Source organism: Artemia franciscana, unplaced genomic scaffold (assembly GCF_032884065.1).
Source record: "Artemia franciscana unplaced genomic scaffold, ASM3288406v1 PGA_scaffold_49, whole genome shotgun sequence".
NCBI classification, from domain to species: domain Eukaryota; kingdom Metazoa; phylum Arthropoda; class Branchiopoda; order Anostraca; family Artemiidae; genus Artemia; species Artemia franciscana.
This window is the reverse complement of record NW_027062689.1, coordinates 973,577-984,018: the sequence shown is the minus strand read 5'-3', so window position 1 is coordinate 984,018 and position 10,442 is coordinate 973,577. Positions and strand designations below refer to the sequence as shown.

Genomic DNA, 10,442 nt, shown 5'->3' with positions numbered 1-10,442 from the left:
AAAAAACTATAGCATTGTCTGTATCAAAAATTGGTACTCAGGAGACAAGCATGATTTTTTTTTTTTTTTTTTTGCGTTTCTGCGTTTTCAATGTGGCAGATGAGCAATACTCTTGACCTTATTAAATTTTGATAAGGTCAACATTAATTTTAACCTTATTGCATACTTTTGGTCTATTAAGGTAGAGAGGAAGTCCCCCTCCGATGGGAACGCTTAGGCAGGAGCTATATCAAATGCTGGTTGTAAACTTTGAAAAAAGTGAAAGTAGGTTAGATTCATAATTAAATTCTTAATCATAATTAAGTTCTGTGAAATTTCCACTTCCTAGATTATAAATTCTGAATATTTGCAGGAACTGACAGATTAAACTAGGTCAGTTATGCTTCAATGTGTGTTTCCTTGTTTCAGTGTATATAAGCCAACGTTTTAAATTATTTTGTTCAGTCCTTATTCTGTGTCTGTCCTTGTCGTACAGATATGGACTGTATGGCTGAAGGAGCTAGATGGTAAATATCATTCTTTTTTAAAACTTGATTCCTCATCTTTTTTCATGGAATCTTTGAAGCTGCCATTTTTATTTATTTGGCTTTTAAGGGGAGGGGGTTCTGACAGTCCAATTATGAAGCTCGTAGCATGTCTCGTTCATGGTATTTTATACCTTTAGTGTCTGATAATATTGCACTCTTTAATATTTTTAGTTTTCATTTTTGTATTGCTACTTATTGTGCCCATCCAGGGCTGTAACCAGGATTTTTCTTTGGGAAGGGGGTGGGATAACAGAACTTTAAAAAAATGTGTTTTATGCATTTTCCTTACATTTTTACGAATCGAGCATATATTTCGGGTGTGGGGTCAAACCCACTGACTCCTCTCCCGAATATGGCCTTGTACCCATCTATACATTGTTTCTCCTTTTACTATTGATGTCTGACAAGGTTGGGAGAAAGAAGTTTATCTTGTTGTTTTTACACCTAAAGAATCTAAATGATTACTTTTTTTTTAGAAATGAAGTAATTCATGAATTTTAATAATATAGTTTAAGTCTTTCGAATAAAAGTGGGATATTTATAATCTCTTAGCAACGAAGAGGTGTAGGCGAGTATTTAAGGTTTACTTACAGTCGAGCTAAAAGAGCAATTTCTAATTTTGGAACTAAAAGCAAATATCAAATTTTCAAACATTTTTGGAAACTGCAGTATTGACCGTTAAGCACACCAGTGTCATTAATTTGCTATTAAAACGTTATTCTGTTTTTTTATTATCATTAATATTATTGTTTTTACTTAATAAAATCAAAGCTTAACATGTGCCTTTTCTTTGTGAGCTGAATATATTTTAGTCTTGAAATTAATTTTTGACGTGGTGAATATTTACATATCTAAAGATAAGATAATACAAAGTTATTGCACTATTTTTAAAAGCAGAGACCACACAAAAGACAGGAAGTGATGGCTTAAAAACAGCCAAATAAAGTGAAAAATACAAAATAAATGAAACAAAGGTTTTTTGTTAGTGTAATAAGCAACCCAAAAAAGAAGCAAGTGAAATAAATTCCTTGGAAACTTGATTCTTTTATAGGAATTTTTTGGTGTACGAAATTTGGGAAGCCGCTTCGGTATAAGAAAAAGCAGAATAAATAATAAAGTTCAGAAATCCCAACATCAACAAAATCTTCAATACATTTTTGTACAAGTTAAGCCCTATTCTGATTGACAAAATTGGCTGAAGAAAGATACATAATTCTGAAGAGGACTTATAAATACTTATCTTTTGTTTTGTTTGCTACCTTGAAAATTTGCCATACAAAAAATATAGAAATTTAAGATAAGGCTTAAACACTGAATAATGTTATAGTGTGTTAAAGATATTTTTCGGTGAAAAAAAAAGTCATATAGTTTTCCAACTTTAGCAATTGAGAGAGGTAAGAACTTGAACGGGGCCTTGGCCCTACCCATCCATCCAATCACCTTGGATCAACAGCACAGCTAAGCACAATCAACCAAAAAGAAGAACCCATGGACATGCAACATCTGGGTTAGTGAACATGAGCCATCGTAAACTCAAAATTAAAATCACTTTGAATCTATTGAGTTAATCCCAAGTAATCACATCGATTCTAAATCCTATTTTGATTCCATTCTCATATCTCAATTCTACTTGGATATTAAAGCCTAGTAATACCATTCACAGGCTTGTTTCAGGAAATTCTGTTTTTGGGCAAAGCTTAGCTTTTCTGGTGAGTTGACAACTAGGCATACTTAAATTGGGAAAGCTTAAAAAGAGAAGAATAGAGGTGCTCGCAATAGACTTTGAAAGTAAGGATGGACATTTGTGTATCATAGTCTTATGTATATTACGGATTTTCTGAACACCAGTATTTTTAACTAAAAAAAAATCCTGTAAATTTCTAATGTTTTCAATATTTATTGATTTTGGTAGTTCCTGTAGAATAAGGTCTTCTTTCCAACTTTCAGGTGTGTCCACAAAATGGTCCAGTGTTTGCTGTAATTTTGTTGTAGCTGAAAGGGGAGTTGAAACACTCTGTGAGCTCATTATCCAAACAAACAAATCGCTGCCAGCCATTGAAAATATATGCTATGTGTTGGATATACTCACCCATCTTGCTCTTTTTGAAGAAACAAGGTCCTCTCTTGTAACCAAGCCAGACGTAGTCAGTAACAGTAAGTATTTATCCGTCGAAAGTATCAGTGATGACTCTCAGCCGTTCGTGCGAGTACCCCTTAGGATACGTGGTGATTTAGTTGGGGACAGGCGCAAATAAAACTATTCGTAATGGCCCCGATTTGGCCTTTAAGTTCTAAAACAGTTTCACCTACAAAATCTATTTTCAGAAATGGATGCTGATAAAAAATGAACATAATTGCTATTTTTGACAAAAATATTCGTGATCCCTGAATTTAAGCTTGCATGTCACCCCTAATCTGAAAAAAACCTTAAATGAATTATAAAATACTTAGTTTTAAGAAATAAATAAGTCACTTGAATAAAATAATTCAAGTGACTATTTGATGCGCTGTATAAATTACAACAAAACTTGTCTTCACGGATTTTTCCTTTTTGGATGAAAATTGTTCAGCCCTTTGTATAGTAACTTCGGATAGTTGTTTTTTTATATGCAACTTAGTTTAGTAAAAAAAAAAGTTTTATCTCTTCAAAATTGGGATTTAGTCATTAAAATGAAATAGCCTTAGCTGTGATTAGCGGCTACTAGTTCATCTTAAATTTGGTTTATCTTTTCTGCATGTATCAAATATAAAGGTTTTTTTTTGTCAGAAAAAGTGTTAAATGTCCAAAACAGTTCTTTTTTTCCTAAATAAGATGTCTGCTTAAGCTGTCAACCTTACATGGTGAAAATAATCAACTAATAGTCCTAGACTGTAATTACAAGGCAGAATTTACAGCTTTTACTTACTTTATACATCCCCTCCCCCCTTCACGCTCCTCGTCAATGAATGTGATATCTATAGGTAACAAAATGGCTAACATCTTCTGGGAGCCAAATAGCTTACAAATTGTTATATTTCATATAGTGAGTTGCGTATCCTAGTTGTCACGTACTCACCTTGCAGTTCATAAATTTGATGAAATTAAGTTAAGTTAAGAATGCTCTTTAATGTCAGTTTTGCATGCTATGTGGAATGAGAGAAGCCAAAACAATCTTCTATGTTTTGATAAAAAAGATACTACTAAAATAAAAAATTATTCTTATTTAAATAAAAAACAAACTTTTACACATGCGGAAACTTTCTTGCTCATTGGTTACTTATTTTGGTTGCCTTTAATAAGTTTATATATGAGAAATATTTGCAATTTTTTGTAACTTAATTCGTGAGCACACTATGACAGCTATACGTGGTATGAATTAAGGATATTATGCAAATTAATGTAAGAGTCACTGGATGTTTGCGAATCTTTCGTTTCGACCGCTATCCAATCCCTGTAGTCGTGCAAATCTTCCAGCTAATTTTTTTATACAGTAAGAAATAGAACTTGCTGCGAATAAATAAATAGGGTATGCTTTGATTTTTTAAATAGGTGGAATATTCTTAGCATTAATTTAAGTAAAATAGCTATTATGCACATAGTAAAAGGTGATTACCTAATTGTTGGTTCTTTATCTTATAATAACCTCTGTCAAAATAATCGTTGTTTAGTCTAACTATATTTTACGGATAGCTTATTCGTTCTACGTCATAGCAATTTGATTTATGTTGTATAATGCAACTAGCTGTTGGGGTGGCGCTTCGTGCCATATATATATATATATATATATATATATATATATATATATATATATATATATATATATATATATATACATATATATATACATATATATATATACATATATATATATATATATATATATATATATATATATATATATATATATATATATATATATATATATATATATATATATATGTTATATATATATGTTATATGTTATATATATATATGTTTTTGACTATGTAAAACTTGCGAATATACAACATTCTTGGCTGTCCCATCGTATGTGCATATAAATAGATTGTCGGGTTTACCGACTCTAGAACATGCAATATATAATTGTCCATGGGGGGAAAGCAATCCGTATTCAGATCTATACCTCATTATTCTAATGATTGCCCTTGAGCTTTGTTTGATGGTGATCGCTAATCGAACATTCCCTGTGTCCCCGTCGTCATTTATATATCCCCCTGTGCTCCCCGGCGTCCCCGTTGTAGTTGTGTCCCTGTGTCCTGGTCGTCCCTTATATTCCCTGTGTCCCGGTCGTCATTTGTGTCCCGGTCGTCATTTGTGTCCCGGTGTTTTTTTCTTTTTAGTTTTTAACCTTTTTTTTATTTTTTTCCTTTTTTAAGTTTTTTGTTTTTAGGTTTTTTTTTCTTTTTTTAGCTTTTTTCGCGCCATATTAGTTACACACACACACATATATATATATATATATATATATATATATATATATATATATATATATATATATATATATAGATTGTCGATATATATAGATATATATGATATATTATAGATATATATATATAGATATATATGATATATTATAGATATATATATATATAGATATATATAGGTATAAAATAGATTGTCGGGTTTACCGACTCTAGAACATGCAATATATAATTGTCCATGGGAAAAACAATTCGTATTCAGATCTATACCTCATTATTATAATGATTGCCCTTGAGCTTTGTTGATGGTGATTGCTAATCGAACATTCCCTGTGTCCCCGTCGTCATTTATATATCCCCCTGTGCTCCCCGGCGTCCCCGTTGTAGTTGTGTCCCTGTGTCCTGGTCGTCCCTTATATTCCCTGTGTCCCGGTCGTCATTTGTGTCCCGGTCGTCATTTGTGTCCCGGTGTTTTTTTCTTTTTAGTTTTTAACCTTTTTTTTATTTTTTTCCTTTTTTAAGTTTTTTGTTTTTAGGTTTTTTTTCTTTTTTTAGCTTTTTTCGCGCCATATTAGTTACACACACACACATATATATATATATATATATATATATATATATATATATATATATATATATATATATATATATATATATATATATATATATATATAGATTGTCGATATATATAGATATATATGATATATTATAGATATATATATATAGATATATATGATATATTATAGATATATATATATAGATATATATAGGTATAAAATAGATTGTCGGGTTTACCGACTCTAGAACATGCAATATATAATTGTCCATGGGAAAAACAATTCGTATTCAGATCTATACCTCATTATTATAATGATTGCCCTTGAGCTTTGTTGATGGTGATTGCTAATCGAACATTCCCTGTGTCCCGGTCGTCATTTATATATCCCCCCTGTGCCCCCCGGCAAACCCGTTGTAGTTGTGCCCCTGTGTCCCCGTCGTCATTTATATTCCCTGTGTCCCGGTCGTCATTTGTGTCCCGGTGTCCCAGTCTGTAATTTCTCTTTGAGTATCCCAGTGTCCCGGTCTGTAATTTTGTCAGTCGACAAACATGACGTCAGTCGAAACGACAAACATGACGTCAGTCAACAGACAAACAACTTATTTTTGTATATATAGATATCAGTGTCGTTTTACAAACGACAAAGTGGTTTTGCAAATCAGTCGTTAGTCGTTAAGTCGTTTTACAAAGTGTATGGAACATTACAAAGAATGAAATATCGGATACTAGTTTGTCAAAATGAGTAAAAGTGGACCATGAAAAAGGTCCTAACTGTGTCGCTGTGTTGACATCTATTCGAGAGTGGTAATTCCCTCACTATCTGACTTGAACTTGCTCGTGAGGATGGGTTGAAAATCCAATTTTAACATCTTTTCTGGGTTAGAAAGGTATTAATAAATAAATTGTATATTATTAATGTTAGTATAGTTTTAATTATAATATTTAATATAATAAAAATACTCTAATATAATAATTAAAATTTATATATTATTGAACATAAATAATACTAATACACTAATAATTGTAGGTCCTAATAACAATAACAAGCCTCCTTAGGCTGAAACAGCTGCACACGTTCAAAAGGAAGTAGAGCAGCAGTGTACATAGCAATGTATATATTATTATTTTTATTATGGGTGGACTCCTAAAACTAAGTTGAAGCTCAGGCTCCAAACATTCATTGCCTTCATATTCAAACATCCACTGTGCTATTGATGCTCTTTTGGAAACGGTAATTTGAGAAACGTGTCTATCTTTTTCGCCTTTGTAGAAGAGCCTTTCTGGGAAGTGTCAAGGAAACCACCATTGTTCCCCCCCCATCCCTAAAACCACGCTTGTCAGCTTCAGACCGAAATGGGTTGGCAGCACTGATGGGGAGAGTCATCCATCATTTGCCAGTGATTGGCGGTGAGTGGCCCTTGATTATCACAACCAGTATTAATAAGAGAACTTCTTTCTCAAATGTCGGATTCTCCCTCAATTATAATATTTTGTCCCATAGTCAACGCTCCAGACGTCTATGGGGATTGACCCCCTCCTGATTTTGTCAGTCATTCCTTGCTTCAGTCAATTTAAACTTGGTGATGTATTCCTTAGTATACCTTGTCTCATGGTCAGGCACTGGCCAGGATGGCCAGTGACAACCGTGACTGATATTGGAAGCAGTTGACAAGCCTCTAATTGTGCATACAACTCTCTGGGGCACCATGGGAAAGTTGTCTCCACTACTTCCACATTAAATTAGAAATAGTCATTTTCCCGATTTGACCATCGGGGGGGGGGGGGGGGGGTGCCGGTTAGTTCGCAAAAAATAAAAAAAATTAAGTATTTTTAACTTATGAGCGGGTGATTGGATCTTAATGAAATTTTATGTTTGGAATGATATTGTGTTTCAGAGCTCTTATTTTAAATCCCGACCGGATCTGATGACATTGGGGGGAGTTGGAGGGGGAAACCCCTCCAACCCCTCCACTCTCTTTACTACTACTACTATGAAGAACTCACCGCAGCACCAAGCCACTGGAGTCCAACACAGCTACGCACGCTCCTCTATCCCAATTTATTCAGAGCCTCCCTCTTTACACCCTCCCAGGAAGTTTCTATTCCCTTTAAATCTTTCTTTATGAGATCCTCCCACCTCAACTGCGGACAACCTGCTTTCTGTTTAGCCCTAGACAGTTGGCTGAAAAGGACAATTTTTGGTAATCTTTCATCCTTTATCCGCAGATTGTGTCCATCTACCTTTCTCTCATTACAGCCCTACAAAGCGGTATTTACCTACGATATTTGCACCACCTACTGTTTGAAATACGGTCTGTCAGAGTGTTTCATTGCTTTATTTATAATGATTTATTTACGTTTTAAGCATGACCTTTTTTTTTACTACTTCTGCTCCCCTTTGGTTTAAATTAGTTCTGTACTTATTTTAAAAAAACTTCTTTTGTTGAAACATCTTCTGTTTGTTAAGTTAAAAAATTAATTTCTGTAAGTTTTGTTGATATTTTTTTTATTGATGAATAAAAACAAAAAGATTTTGGGTTGCTCTTCATAATCTGGACAAAATTTTGCTAGGAATTCTAAAAATAGCTATATTATAGAACTACAAGTGGTTGGATACGGGTACTAGTATTTTAAAAAATGTGAACAATTTTGGGAATTTTTGGGGGGTGAAGCTGTTCCGTCGTATCTACTGTTACAACCTTTGATATAGACGAATAATGATCAAACACTTCGTTGTAGGAATTTTTTTGTGTGTGCTATATTTTGCTTTAATAGCTTGTTTGTTTACATTTATACATTTTGAGCTAGTATATTAGCTAATATAGTTCCAATTTGTTGTAAAAAAAAAGGAGATGAAGAATCCCTGACAAGATTTGTTTCCAGTTGCGATTCCCTTGGTTCTGAAACTTTTATTGAGGTGTCTTCACGGCCTGAAATTTTAATGAGATCAAAAAAGAGATCACACTAAGAATATAACACACACTTTCAAACTAAGAATCAATACAACCATTTTTTTTTCAAACATTCTTTGTCGCTGATGAGCTCCCATCGGCCAACAAATCAAAATTTGTTATCTACTTGTCCTTTCCGTCCAATATTCCCTCACAGTTTCAGCTAGGTCACTTAAGGCGTTAATCTATACCATTAACCGTATATGAACTATTGAAGACGTCTCATTCTGATATCCTGGATGGAGATAGTGTCATTTGGTTTAGCTCAACATCACCTTCAATATTTACAGAAAGTTTCAAATATCTTAGCCGTTCCTGCCGTATTACAGATGAACCATTTTGACACCCTGGATGCATACAGTTCACCGATTTAGTTCAATATCCCCATCGGCATTCCCTCAAGACAGAGTGTTTTTTCATTTAGTTTAACATTTCTCTGAACTTTCGGTGAAAGTTCCCACTTAATACTCTTAAATATTCCCGAGTTATTGCATATATGCCATATTGACATTCATAATGCACTTAATGTCTCCTTAATTAGTTCAATATACCTCTTGATATTCACTCGAAATTTTTACTTAATACTGTTAGTTGTTCCTGAAATATTATAAATGCGCCCTTTTTTTTTTACCTTTATGTTCACAGTTGCTTTTGACTTTGTTGTACAATGTTTGTTTATTCCCTGAAAGTTTCTACTGTGGTCCATGGAACTTCCTGAGATGCTGTCAATATGTCTTTTTGGCACCCTTGATGCACATAGTGCGTTTTGATTTTGATCAGTACCATCTGTACAACTATCTGAAAGTCGCCTTAATACCCTAAGAAGTTGCTGTTTCATGTGAAGAAAAAAGGTCTTGACCAGACATCGCAACAATCTTGAGGTTTTCGCTCTTGTAATGTATTTAGCCAGTCTTCAAAATTTATCCTTCTATAAATTTTTTAGTTCGGAAAAACATATTGTCTATTGTCTGCAAATGATTGACTTTTCTTTTCTTTTCTAGATAATGAAGTAGCTGGGCAGTAAATTTGGAACTCTCTGTATAAGCCTGTTCTCTGTTGCATTCGTCTTTTTGTGTATAGACGCTTATTTTTACATAAAAAGACAGTGCAGCAGAACTGGTTTCTTATAATTTTAAAATTTAAATAAAAAAAAACGCGGGTTCTAAACCTCAAGTTAAATAGAATCTCAGTAAAATTTGCGTATATTTTTGTTGCTCCCCTTTTTATATTTTACTAAAAAAATAGAACCCTCAAAATATTTTTACATCAATTTTGCTTCAATTTTTTGCTCATCCTTCACCTAACGAATTTACTGCTCATTGAAGCTGTGCAATTATGTGGCCTCTGCTCCTGCCAAAGAACCTCTTACTGACTCAACATCCAACAACATTTTTTTATTTTATATTTTAATATAAATTTAATCAATAAAATATTGTTTCTTTGTATTCTTGCAAACTGTTTGTTGTTCTTAGAGCTAGGGATAGTTCATAGGGACGGAGTACAAGATAGAGAAAATTAAAATAAATACATAACTATGTTTATAAAAATAATTTATGAAGAGCACTTACTATACACGAACAACTATTGTATACTTTCAACTTTAAGCATCCCCTTTTAAGAAGGGGATGCCATGAAAGAAAAGTGATATTGTGGTTATGTTTCAAAAACAGTTTCGACAGACCTATTTTGGGCCCGCCATTTTATATTTGCGGATTAATGCTAAACTTAAAAAATGTAGCTAGGACTTTTTTATATATAGAGTGAACCTGATAAAAGTAGGAAAGGGGATCTTGGTTGTCCAAAAAACCCAATGCCAGGGTTTACTGTATCTATATGCTTACTAATGGCGAAGTAATCAAACAGTTCGTGGTAACGAACTGTAGTAAGGAGCGATCCGGCTCAATAGTAACCAAAACTCTAAGAAATTGAATTTGATATCAATAGCTACATCAAAAGAATCGCATTTTAATGCCGATTTTAAATATATAAGTTTCATCAAGTTTA

The 10,442-nt window shown here is 33.2% G+C and overlaps 1 long non-coding RNA gene across 1 annotated transcript; it reads left to right on the top strand.

Annotated features, from left to right (window-relative positions):
* Positions 1-456: 456 nt before the first annotated feature.
* On the top strand, positions 457-9,877 carry LOC136041912 (uncharacterized). Its single transcript, XR_010621128.1, has 3 exons — positions 457-506; positions 2,475-2,681; positions 9,440-9,877. It is a non-coding gene; the product is annotated as an uncharacterized LOC136041912 (long non-coding RNA).
* Positions 9,878-10,442: the final 565 nt, after the last annotated feature.